General features: G+C 31.2%; 1 protein-coding gene across 2 annotated transcripts in view; it reads right to left on the bottom strand.

Annotated features, from left to right (window-relative positions):
* The window catches only part of LOC132716871 (extracellular serine/threonine protein kinase FAM20C-like), a 61,488-nt gene extending 48,641 nt beyond the window's left edge, over window positions 1-12,847 (bottom strand). Inside the window, exon 1 of one of the 2 annotated variants that reach the window (XM_060700204.1) lies at window positions 12,737-12,847. The gene's annotated coding sequence lies outside the window, so the exon portion shown is untranslated. Of the gene's footprint in view, window positions 1-8,586; window positions 8,770-12,736 lie in introns of those variants that run through there. The other variant, XM_060700203.1, reaches the window with a different exon arrangement.
* Between the last annotated feature and the right edge of the window lie 116 nt (window positions 12,848-12,963).

Below are 12,963 nucleotides of genomic sequence, written 5' to 3'. Positions count from 1 at the left end.
TAAATGATATAAATAAACAAAAAGCGTCTATTAGGACCTTTGCAAGGGTAAAAAATGTAATATCACCGGGTAAGATTACGGATAGGCGCATGGTGGATAAAGAAGATATATGGCAATATAAAAATATGGAAAAAATGATCAATAATATAATTTAAAAAGTCGCTTAAACCCATTTTAATCTGTACCTAGTGACAAATATATACATATCTTTTGCGAGTTTGAAATAATTGTATGTGTAGCGTAGACAAAATGATCTCACTATAATTAATTTTCTTAGTCACATATATATTACTATCAATGCCTATAGAATTGTTAACTTTGTCATTATAACTGGTTATAGATTACCTTCACATATTATTTCCTTAATTGTTGTTAGACTGCTCTATTCACAGATTGATCATACTTTTAAGTATTTACATATGACAATTTAGTTTTGACCTATAGAGCGTGTTGATAAAGGACAAAAACTAACAAGATATACGTCCGAACAACGATTGATCACTTTTATTATATGTTAAAAACAGTAATAACATACCATATTTTACATGAATGACTCAGACAGTCATGTTTGCATGTCATAGGACAGAGAGAGAGAAAAAAACGCATATCGCAGTATTTGTAAACAAACGAAATAGACGAGTCCATTGTTTGTTTACGCGTAGAAGTTAAGGAAATCTCTTCTTTCTATACTAGTATTCCTTTAAATGAAAACACCTACACACTGAGCTATTTAAATAATGATAAAATAAACTACATATTTACACCTACTGAAGAAACATATTGTTGCTATTGAATTTCAGAGGGAAAAAAACATTATCATGATATATCAAAATGTATTATAATAATACGCTACCGAATGTTGTCAATTATAACAATATTTTTATAGCTGGATGTTAATCCTTGTTTAGACCCATCTACTTGGTTAGCTGAACGAAAAACGGTTGTAATTGAGGTCTAAAATAATCCCATGTCATTTAAATAGTTAAAGGAATAGTTAGTCATCTATCAAATGACATTTAATTTAAATCATTCAAAAGTTGCAATGATGAAGATAAAATATCTTATACGGTAACCGATAGGTTTCGATTAATGTGTTCATTAACTTTAATATACAAATTCAGCTATAAAGTTATATTTTTAAAGAAAATAAATAAATAGTTTTTAATGTTAATTTTTCATTATATGTATATGTAATGGTTATGCCTCTAGACTTGATATGTGGTAAATATGTTGTTTTATTCCCATGTTAGACTCATAGCCCTAAAAGCAATCTGCTTCATCTCCTAACGGTGTGATACCCGAGCTTTAATAAGTAGGTGTTGTGTCAAGATTCAATTACAATCTATACTTAAACAATCGGGGAATGCCATCGCAGAAAGAAGCAAATATTTTAGCCGGATGAATAACATAATAATTATTGCGCTAGAGCCTGTACAAATTTGTCGGGCAACCTAGTTAGCATTTTTGTGAAGACCCAAATAAAAGTACTATTTAGTATTAACCAAATGTCTGTTGAGTCATTATATGTAAATTGTTTATTTTAATAAAAGCGAAGGGGACAGTGGTAGATCTGAGTTGGGGAACTAGCTTAACCGAGTCACAGACAGTTTCATTGAGATACAACAAGAACCCGCCAGATTCAGTGCATATGTTTTTGAAACTACCAATCAATAAAGCCACGATTTGGCGACTTTGAAATCATTTACCCTATATTGCAATTATCTGTCGTTTGTCTGATAAACTGTCACACAATCATAACTAGGACACTTTACTTATTTATTTTGTGAGCGTTTTAAAAATCAAGCGACGGACGCTGGTCAGACACATTGTTTTCCCAACTTTCGTTAAAACCATGTTAGTTGGTTCTAAATCACAACTTAAACATATTTTTTCACACTTTTTCCCTTCTGGTGTCTGATATTACTAGGCCATACATTTAAATATATTGTGATCAAGAGTTCTGGGACAGTAAAAATAGGATACAATTACAGAATAAAAGCATGCGAGTGTTCTGTATGCATCGTATTGTTCAGAAACTGGTTTTTATATCTAAAGTCCGCCGTCCTGATGTTCGATTTCAGGCAATTCATTTTTTTTTCGAATGATTTTGGTGGGATGTTAAAGGGATGCTAAAGGTGAAAAACATTTGCTTAGTATTTTACCAGGGATCTGCTGAACTGAAATTTTTATTCTGGGTTTAATATTTTCGCAGGCTGTTGTCATCACAAAAAGTCACTTTGCACACAGATGAGCCAAAATGAGCTGACGTTAAATAAAATTAACATATATTTAAGTGCAGTGCAGCATACAATTTAATAACTCGTTACAGTTCCTACTATCTTTTTTTAAATACATTAACATTTCCAATTAAAAAGATTAAATTTGCAACATCAAACATTTATGATACATTTAGCTAGAATGGTAATATATTCTAGAATTATGTGCTCACGATAATGAGTTTAATGATAACCACAAACAACAAATCATTTGGGATATTAATGTTCTTAAGGCTAATTGAACGCAATAATTTTAATTTCTTTAACGTGGATCTTTGGCTAAAAATCTAGTAATTTATGAAAAACCATGTATGCCCTTATCGCAAACTCAAGTATACCTGCACGTTTTCAAGTCGAAAAACTTTACGACAAAGAATTAAAAGCTAGATTTTCACTAGATTTTTATCCAGTTGGCCTCATATCGTCCGACCAATTACCCAGCTAGGACTTCAAAATATCTGGCTAAAATATTTGTAAAAAAAACAACTCTAATGCTCTACAATCGGGAAGTTGCGCAATAACATTATGATAGTCTTGTGGCTATAACCACATTTCCTTATTATGTCAAATCTTGACAACATCTATATTGTTATGCAAACGTCAACAATGGAGTCTCTATCACTCATATACAATAGATAAATCGGGTGTTATTCAGGGTGCGGTGCGAAAATAAAGCCCTGTCAAAGACTGTGTGGTTACATAAAATTATCGATCATAGTGATCTAAGATCTGAAAGAAAACAAACAAAATACAAGAAAACATGATCATGTTTTTTATTTTATAAGTTTATTTTATTGACTTCAAGTAATATCAGTTGTAAATTTCCTGACGGATTTCCATGGCATATTTTTATCAAAGATTATTTTAATACCTTTAGTGCAATGAAATCAAAATTAGTTACATAAAGAAAGGTAAATTGTAACGGTGGTTATTAACAATCAATTATGTTATCAAGTCTATGAGAAAGAAAAGATGTTAAGCATACATAAGAAATATTAGCATATCTTGAAGATATTCACACGTTCTTTGAAAGACTTGCAGACATTACAGGCGGCATAAAATAAGTTCTTTCATTAAAGATCAAAGAATAATATAACCATGCTACCTCGTGCAACAGATGCACCGTGTTTAGCACAACCAATAACAATGCTATAAAATATTCGTTTATAATTTTTCATGGATGAATATGTTGCTTGAAGACAAATTCTTTGCTGATTGCAATAAACACGTTCTCTTTGATTCAAGAAGATAAATTAAATACTTGGGGGTAAGCATATGTTCAATTGCTAGAAATATCTTTTGATGAGTTTATTTTTCTATGATATAAGTGTACAAGCAGCAAAGAACTTTGGCTTACTTAGATATCATTGATGATCAAGCTTGAACAATTTATGTGCATCCTATAAGACTAGAGGCCATTTGAGATTATAATAATTACAATCAGTAAGAAGTGCTGAACTACGTAAGCGGAAATTGCACATAACACTTTGTCTGAATGAATCTCTTTTTAACTTATAATGCATGGAAAAGAAACATTTTCATAGCATGTGCTAATATAGTCCACACAAACTCCGATACAACTATCCTCGACAAAGTCAAGAACCTTACAACAATTAGAACCATACACCACTTATTGTAATCGAATCTCTAGTTTAGTTTAAGCTCAATTGTGATATGAGCTTTCGGTTTTCTTGAACCAGTCTCGAGTCTGCTCCGTGAAACTTACTACTACTGGTGCTATATAAGTAAACGTGGTCTCGACCACTTCATGGCTAGAATCCAGGAAACCTTTGTTTACACATCTCCTATTTCATCGTAACTTAACAAAATCCTGATGAGGAGGGAAGCTTTTACACCTAATTTACAGTTTTATTGAACGTTACTACAAGTTTTTTGTTGTCAAACCCATTTATTCATTACAATAGTGATTTCAATTTAAACTTAAAGTGGATAGATTATTTACTGTTTTCTATAAAGTATTTTCATAAATGTCCTCAATGCACTTAATTATTTTATTTCTTTAAGTGACAAATGTTTTCCTATCGATAATGCACGTGTGTAAAACGGGATTTACTCATTTATCCAGCTCTTTTTATACGCGCAATTCAATCACCAATCCTTTGACTGAGTTTAAATACGCCAATTAACCAAATAGAAATTGATGTTGCCACTCAACAGTATGTTGTCCGAATGTATACAATCTCAACTTAATGGTGATAGGAAATGCACAAACACGCAGCAGTCTTGAATATCAAACAACTTGCTTACAAAGCTGTCAATTGAATTACGAATATAATCGACTAGGGTTTCAATATTTTCATCCCTTTGAAATAAAACACTCATTCAATATTTAGCCCACACGCAATAAATTTGTTTTTAAACGCTCTCCCTTGGACATCAGATTTTTTAAAAATTTCTCTATGAAATTCAACAGCCCGTTTCAGGGTTAAAACTGGGGGATTTTAAAAGCGCACAACTCTCGTGAATTCATGATCCTGTTTCGTCTAGTACATCAGCTGTCGTAAGGATATGCTTCAATGGAGATGTGTGAAATATCAATTAGTGAGCGAGAGAATGTCTGTTATTATGATGAAATGTTGTATTTTTATATTCTGCATTCAATTTGCAGTTCATGATCGTTGAAAAAATTGGGAAAAACAATACAAAAACTCTACACTTTAAAAATTATTCATATCGTAAATAAACATATTTAAAGATATGCGATGCGTTACTTGGAACGGCTTTATAGACAACGTCTAATGTTAAAAGATACGACACAGGAGGTCTTGTACAACGTATATCAGTGTGTGTTTGACGTAACCAGACATATAATCCGCTCATTTTTAACATTTTATCCATGTATATTTGGTTTCTAAAGGAAGATTACTACCTATAACATTTTATAATTTATATCTGAAAGAAACAATGATATAATGAACGAAATCAATTAATTGGAAAATGTTTTAAAACTATAACATTCATCTGGTTTTAGATACGTTCACACAGTCTTCAAAAATATTTGAAAATACGGAATCAAAACCTAAATATGTTTGCTTTGTACTAACTAAATGTCTAACATAAGCCGTATTTCATAATGAATAAAATATTATCTTTCAGATGCAAAGGACTTGCAAATATATTTTCAACTAATAATTGTAGATGTTAGTTGGTATGCGTGTCGCTGTTCTTAAAGACATTATTCGGTTTATTACAAGAGGAAAGAATTTTGCCGTTGGATCGATGCCGTTGAAGATTGTATAAGTGCACAATCGTTGCACGATTTGAAGTGACATACGCAGTTCAACAGTTACGACGACGGCCTTAGGCTTGAGGAATTAATTAAAATACATCTTAAAAACAGATTGTGGGAAATAAAACAGTTCATTTCTGAACCTATTTCATTGTACATGAGAAAAAGCAAATAATGTAACACAGTGGCAAACCCACGAGATTTTTTGGACGAATAGACATTCTTAAAATAATGCAAAACGTCTTCTGTAAAACCAGTCTAAGTCGCAATCTCCCACGCAGTGGTCTCCCCTTACAGGATAAGATACATATTCGTCAAGATTTTTGATGATATGCATATTTTCAATGTTGATATATATTTTAAAAAGACACGGTTTTGCTAATGTTTCAAGAACGTAATCTGAAATAAAATAAAAACAATTTCGGAAGTATAAATATCATGAAAAAAATTTTGATATCGCACCGTTTATTTCCAAAACAATGGCCACTTTCGAAAGAGAAATCATTTAAGTGATTAATAATTTCCAATCTATACTTAACAAAAAAAATTGTTTTTCAATCATATCGACAGTCTTGACACCAGAGCTCAACTTATAATGTCGCAGTTTATTATTACAGATAAAAAATTGTTCAACGGTTTCTTTGGCGTATCTGCCATCTTGACACAATCATGTGATAAGACCATCCTCACGTGATTTGTGTAAGGGCGGTGGTTACTGGCCTTAGCGTAACCGGTGCGTGGAGTTTGTCTAAATCGGTGTCAGTTTAAGCATTTCCCGTCATAACAAATATCATCTGGAATCGCGACCATGAATAATGGAATTATATAGAAGAGTGATTGGTTACAATAAAAAAATTCTTTGCTTCATTTAATAACTTTATAAGTTCTGACTTATGCCGGCTTGTTAATGTCCATTTCTTTAAAGCGTGCAACACCGTAAGGTTAATCATCCTTATAGTTAATTTTAAAAATAACGAAGTCCATATACAGAGTTTTCACTATGAGGAAGATGAAAATACATGTACCTTGTTATATGCAAACTATATAACCTTAATCTACAAGCGTTTGGGTGACAGTAAGTAATGCGTTAAACGATGCAAAAGTATGGCTTAATTACCGGTACAAATTCTTTTAAATGGAAATTGCCACCTTATATATATGTGTTTTGTTTTGATATATTTGTATGTAAAGTAAATGCTGCTGAAGAAGGCCGCAAGACCGAAAGCTACGGCAAATTTAAATTAGCGTTTTTGCTTATATACGGCAAGTTAGAGATTTTACTTTTATATATATTATAAATCACAACATATATATGATAATTATTACGTTATACTTTCAATTTATATACTTTATTGAATATTTATGAGAAAAAATAATCATAATTAAAAGCCAATGTTATAATATTTCAAAAGTGTCTAACTTGTCAATGTATTGTAACAAACGTCTTATTTTATTAAAATGATAGGTTTTGATGTGATTACAGTACCTTTTGTCAAACTGAGGATCAGTCTAAAATCATTTCGTACTATGCAGAAAATTGTAAAATACGACCTATATATTCTATATCGAAATAACGTTGAGCGAACGCAAAAACGCAAAATCTCACTAAATATTCTAATGACTTCATCATTTAGTCTGATAAATATCGTCAGTCATTTTCATTTGTTTTCACAAGAAACTTCCAATGAAAATCCTATTTACCGATATTAACATGTTACTTTTGTTGTTATGAAAAGGTCACATGCACTAAACTATCAAACATAAGATGACTTGGATACTCCAGTGTCTAATTCAGGACATACTCGGACAGTATTGTCAGGGGTTGAAGGAAAATGATTATTGTAGAATACTCCGAAATATGAAATGATTATAGAGCTCATATAAGTGATGGTATATAAAACGGTCTTTTTCTACGCCGGCCTTTTATCAATAAGTTGGACAATCTGTGACACCAATGAATATATCAAGACGCCGCTATTACACTAATGAAATATGAGGAAGACGTCTGTGCTATGTTTTCGAATACCAAATGTAAGGTATTGCCCAGTAAATAAATTCGAGTAAGAGACGATAAATGTGACAGAAGAACAGATGGGATGGTAATGTGTACACGCAGTCATATATCATCAAATTAAAGGTAAAAAAGCCCAAACATTTTATGGTACCGCATACGAAAAATAAACAGTCCCTTTTAAAACAGTAAGAAAGTAAATATCATATAATTTTGTTTTACTAAATTTTGTTTTTAAGTACACATTAACAATTTGATAATGAGAAAAAAAAGCTGCATTATAACTTTTATTGATTAATCGTAGTATGTTTATGCATGTGTTTTGTATCAAACATATTTATAGGTTATTTTCATTACAAAATCTGCAATCAGTGCCAATAATTGATGTAACTGATTTCAATATATATTTTTTGCGGTCACGCTCTAGTTAGGAAATAGATATCAATTTTGAGTGCATTGTTGTAGAATAATGCATGATTGAGTTCAAATGCACAGGAATATAATAACAAAGTATTTGAATGATAAACCGTGCATTATTATATTATAATGCAAGAGCAATTAATACCTAATTCCATTCTAACGTGGTTTAATGAAAATATGCTTTGTTGTTGCTGTTGTTCGTAAAATTCATGTTGATATAATTTACAAAACAAAGCAAGCTCAACGCACAATATAAAGATCTTTGACTGTGTCTGTTTTCTGTAAAATTAATACCAAAATGAGTTCGTATTATTAAATACTTCCTTCTTTCAACGCGTTAAGCAAAGTAAACATATATTTCATAACAAAACAGAGCAACAATTCATATGTGATATTTGTTGTTATTACAGATATATAACGGTATCATGTAATACTGTTTTATTTATAATAGACACTATTGACAGGTGCTGATAAAAGAATATAAGTAACGTTAAGTCTAAAAACAATGGACTTCATTTTACAAGTTTGTTCTTCGTATTTTCTATGTTTTATCACAAATGAAACCGAAACAATCAGAAAAATATAACGAACTGTAAAGTGCGGCAATAAAATGAAAGTAAAAAACGAACCTTGCACGTGTTATCCATTGGAAAAAAATCCGCCATGAAAATCTTAGAGAAACATACAATAACCTTTACATACGCTATATTTTTCTCACAAACACTTTTCATTGAATGAACAACCATTAATATGCTCCCAACAACCACACCAAAGCGATTTACCTTCAAGAAAAAATAAAGACTTTCTTCAACTAGTGCGAACTTGTCTACTCTACAGATATATCAATTACACAAATGTTCCATTCTATAGTCAAGAAGAAGTTAGTACTAAACAATCGTTTACAATCTTGAGATATGATCATAAAAATACAACTCTTTCTGGCAGATTAAATCAGAGCAATAATTATGAGCAATTCATAAAATTTCAGTAGCGATGCTTGTACATTTTCTGTGAAATTTTGTAATAAAAAGCTACGTTAGCATGTGAACCATTTGCGCGTTCCTTTTATCGACAAGATATTCGGCCATAAAAACAAAAATAAAAGTACTGATTAACATTCTGGTGGAAAAAAATCAATGTATCGTGTTCTAAAAAAAGCTGAGCATCGCGATTAAAGATAATGAAAGTTCAAAAGGGGCTTTTCAAAATAGTTTAAGCCTTTGCATTTTTTGTAGAAAATTTGAAGTTCACAGCTTACCTTAATTTCAACATTATATTTATGTCCAACAATTGCACGTATGTTTGAGTAAAGTTAGATAATCCCATGTAACACATACAAAATGTATATTGCAACCTTAACTGATATGTATCTGACAAAATAAAATATGGAAACATCGTATATTTCACTCAACTGATACACACCTGGAAATGTGAAGTCATTATAGTTCCATAAAAATATGAACATAACAGCACATTGATTGTTAACTGATTTTCCAGAAAAAATGATGTTGCCTGGAAACAGTTACAAACAGAGTATACTGGGACATCTGACACATCAAACAACTACCTGCATGTTAAACGACATCCACATTCTGACATATGATCCGCGCCATGACAAAACCAACATAATGAGTTTGCGACCAGCATGGATCCAGACCAGCCTGCGCATCCGCGCAGTCTGATCAGGAGCCATGCTGTTCGCTATCAGTTTCTCTACTTGTTATACGGTTTGTAAGCGACAGCATGGATCCTGATCAGACTGCGCGACTGCGCGGATGTGCAGGCAAATCTGGATCCATGTTGGTCGCAAACCCATTATGTTGGTTTTGTCATGGCGCGGCTCATATATTTTATAATCATTTGATATACCTAAGGCAATAAAATGGCATCAAGATATTTTGGGGTGAATTCTGTCAAACATTTTAGAATGTTACACAAACATTTGTGACCTGATTTCATATATAACTGGAAACAAAAGTATTCCTTTACGATCAAGGTCTAACAAAAAAAAAAAAGATTTTAATATTGCATTATTTCCTTGTCAGTTGCAAATTTGTATTTAGCTACCAAGCATAGATTTGTATTACAATATCAGATATAGATGTCTTTAACGTTATCTAGTATAAATATGATATGTATTAACAATCACATATACTTGTAATGAATAGTATAGATTTAAGTGTGTTTGTTTAACAGTCAACAACTGCTGCCCCGAGGTATCTGGATGTCATTTGGAAACTGTTTAGAACAAGAGGCCGAGGGCCGAGTGCAACAGTTCCAAATGTCATCCCTGATACCGAGGAGCAGCGGCTTACTGTTCCACAAACACCCATGAAATAACTGTTATATTAACTAATACTTTGCAATCAAACTACAATATATTTTGCAACAAAAAACTAATAACATTTCTAAAACTGTTTAAATTGTTAACAACTGAATATTATAAACGTTGAGCAACATTTTATAACGCGGCGTTAACGGAAATACCCGATGACGTCAACAGGGGTGTACAGTTAAAAATGTTGACCGGTCAATAGTTCATTCTAATCATTGCGCATGCAAAAGATTTCCTTATAAATAAGGAATTAGTATTTATAGATGACATTAGGTTATAATATAAAATATGTACCACTACCGAATAACTCTAGTTTTGTTTAAAAATACCGAGGATAGTTTTGTACTACAATAACAAGTATAGTTTTGAAATACGTTACTGAGGAAAGTTTAATTTTTCAATACCGAAAAAAGTTTAATTTTACAATACCGAGGATAATTTTGTATAACTTTACCGAGGAAATTTTAGTTTTACATTACCGAGGATAATTTTGTGTTAGTTTTGTTTTACATTACCGAGGAAAGCTTAGTTTACTTAACACTAACAAGGATAGTTGTGAATATATATCTGGCGATTGTTTAATTGTACATTACAAAGAAAGATAGGGATGATATTAGTATAAGTATATATTTGTATAATATTTTTATTATCAATTAGTTATGAGGCTGATTTAATGACAAATGAAGTTCTTTTTAAATTATTCAAATGTTAAAAGCTGAATTAAAGCGTGACATGATGTAGGTATTCACTAGAATATACTTCAATTATGGTGACATAGATACATATACAACATGTAATACACATTCAGTATGCTAATTGATAAAAACTGTCAAAAACCTGTTTCAAAAATTGTTCAAAATAACATTCAAAAACAAGTATTGAAAATGTAAAACATCTTTTAGATATTTGTATATAAAAAAGGGTGTATATGATCAATGAGCCAATAGGAAAACCAAATAAACAAACATAACAACAATAACAAAACACATCCCGTCCCTGTTTAAAATATATCGCATCCAACTACTTTTTTCTTCGTTTGATTTACATGTGTTAAACATGGACACATGCTGAGCATTAGTGCTTGATACTTTATTAATCTTTGAAATATTTCCTCAACTTTTTCATGAATTTCCACTTGACATGAAACTTATATCTTCGCTAGGAAACAGCGCAGATGTTCTTTTTATGTAGTTTACACTCAGATTCTTCATACAAAATATCTTTCTTAACTTTGAATATTTATACTATCATGGTGTCAGGAAAGTTGGTTCAAGCGGAAATACTTATTAACGGCCTGGATCACAATTTATTCAGTCAAAGAGCAGAAAGCAATTTTTCTTTTATTACCACAGAGTTTAATTTTTTATAAATACTATAAATTTCTAATATTTAAAAGTAACGCGGAAACATTGTTTAACATAAAGCGGAAACGTTAAATTATCGTGTGCTCACTTCCTGATATCGCCTGCAGTTTCAACTGTTTTGGCATTGGATATAATAATTAACAAGACATACTCATGGTTGAAATATTGCTGGTAAATTTTGCAGTCTCTGTAAGAAACATGTAAAGGAAGTTTTTTATATTCTTCATAACATGATAAGCACATACCTTTCTGTTTCACGGAAACGGTAAAGAAAAACATAATAATTTTAATAGATTTTTTCTGTACCTTCTTTATTTAAAAAAAATCTTTCATCAACACCGGAATCAACTTCAGAAGTCTTTGATTTGGTTCGAATAAAACCTTATTTTTTTATACACGTAAATTCAAATTACGTAAAAATCATCAGTATGGATTGTTTAGTTACGGTGAACAAAGCCAGATATTGTAAAGTGATAACTAAAGATTGGGACATACGAAACAAGTTTTGGAGGAACGTGTGTTTTAAGGAAAGAATAAAATTCACGTTAGCATAATTATGTCGTATATTGTAGATGTTTAAACTTAACATACACGCAACGTTGTAATAAATTGTGATGTTCGCAGATCCTAATTCGTGTGATTAATGATTCCATTTAAATGAATATGAATAAAAAGAAAATATTCATTTCATTTAAATGAATTCCATAGAAACTTGTGAATAAAAGAATATCCTCTAAATAACTGAATTATGCAACACACAGAGACCATTTAGAGTCAAATAATGCACAAATGTATATAACTATTCAACATAAGAATAAAATCTAGAACTCAATTCAAAGTAAACGCTTAATTTATATTTTGCTATGTATACTTATGAGAGTGTTTTAAAAAAACTTATACTTCTTAGAAAAAGAGTCCAATATACATATATAACAAAAGTGACTTATATAAGATATAACGGAACTGCCACTGCTGATTCCTATTAAGTAAGGCACATTTCAATTAAAAACATAATATATTACTGGTTTAAATATTTAAACATGTAAAATTCGTATGCTAAAAAATGTGTAAATCACTTACCCTATTTCTAAGAATTTACAAGAACTAGCAACACATGTATCAATCACTCCATATTGACGCCTGCCACAGTTCGTATTACGCTGTGTTTATCTTATATTGACAAATTTGAGCGCGGATCATTTAGTCGTTAGTACGGCGGAAAAATTCTACGATTTCCGATATTTTATCATATACCGAAAATATCCCATTGACAGGAGAATGCCCAAAGCTTGCATAATATCTGTACC

This window comes from Ruditapes philippinarum, unplaced genomic scaffold (genome assembly GCF_026571515.1).
Source record: "Ruditapes philippinarum isolate M1 unplaced genomic scaffold, ASM2657151v2 ctg318_1_1_1_1, whole genome shotgun sequence".
Lineage (NCBI taxonomy): Eukaryota > Metazoa > Mollusca > Bivalvia > Venerida > Veneridae > Ruditapes > Ruditapes philippinarum.
This window is presented reverse-complemented; position numbering and strand designations above follow the sequence as displayed.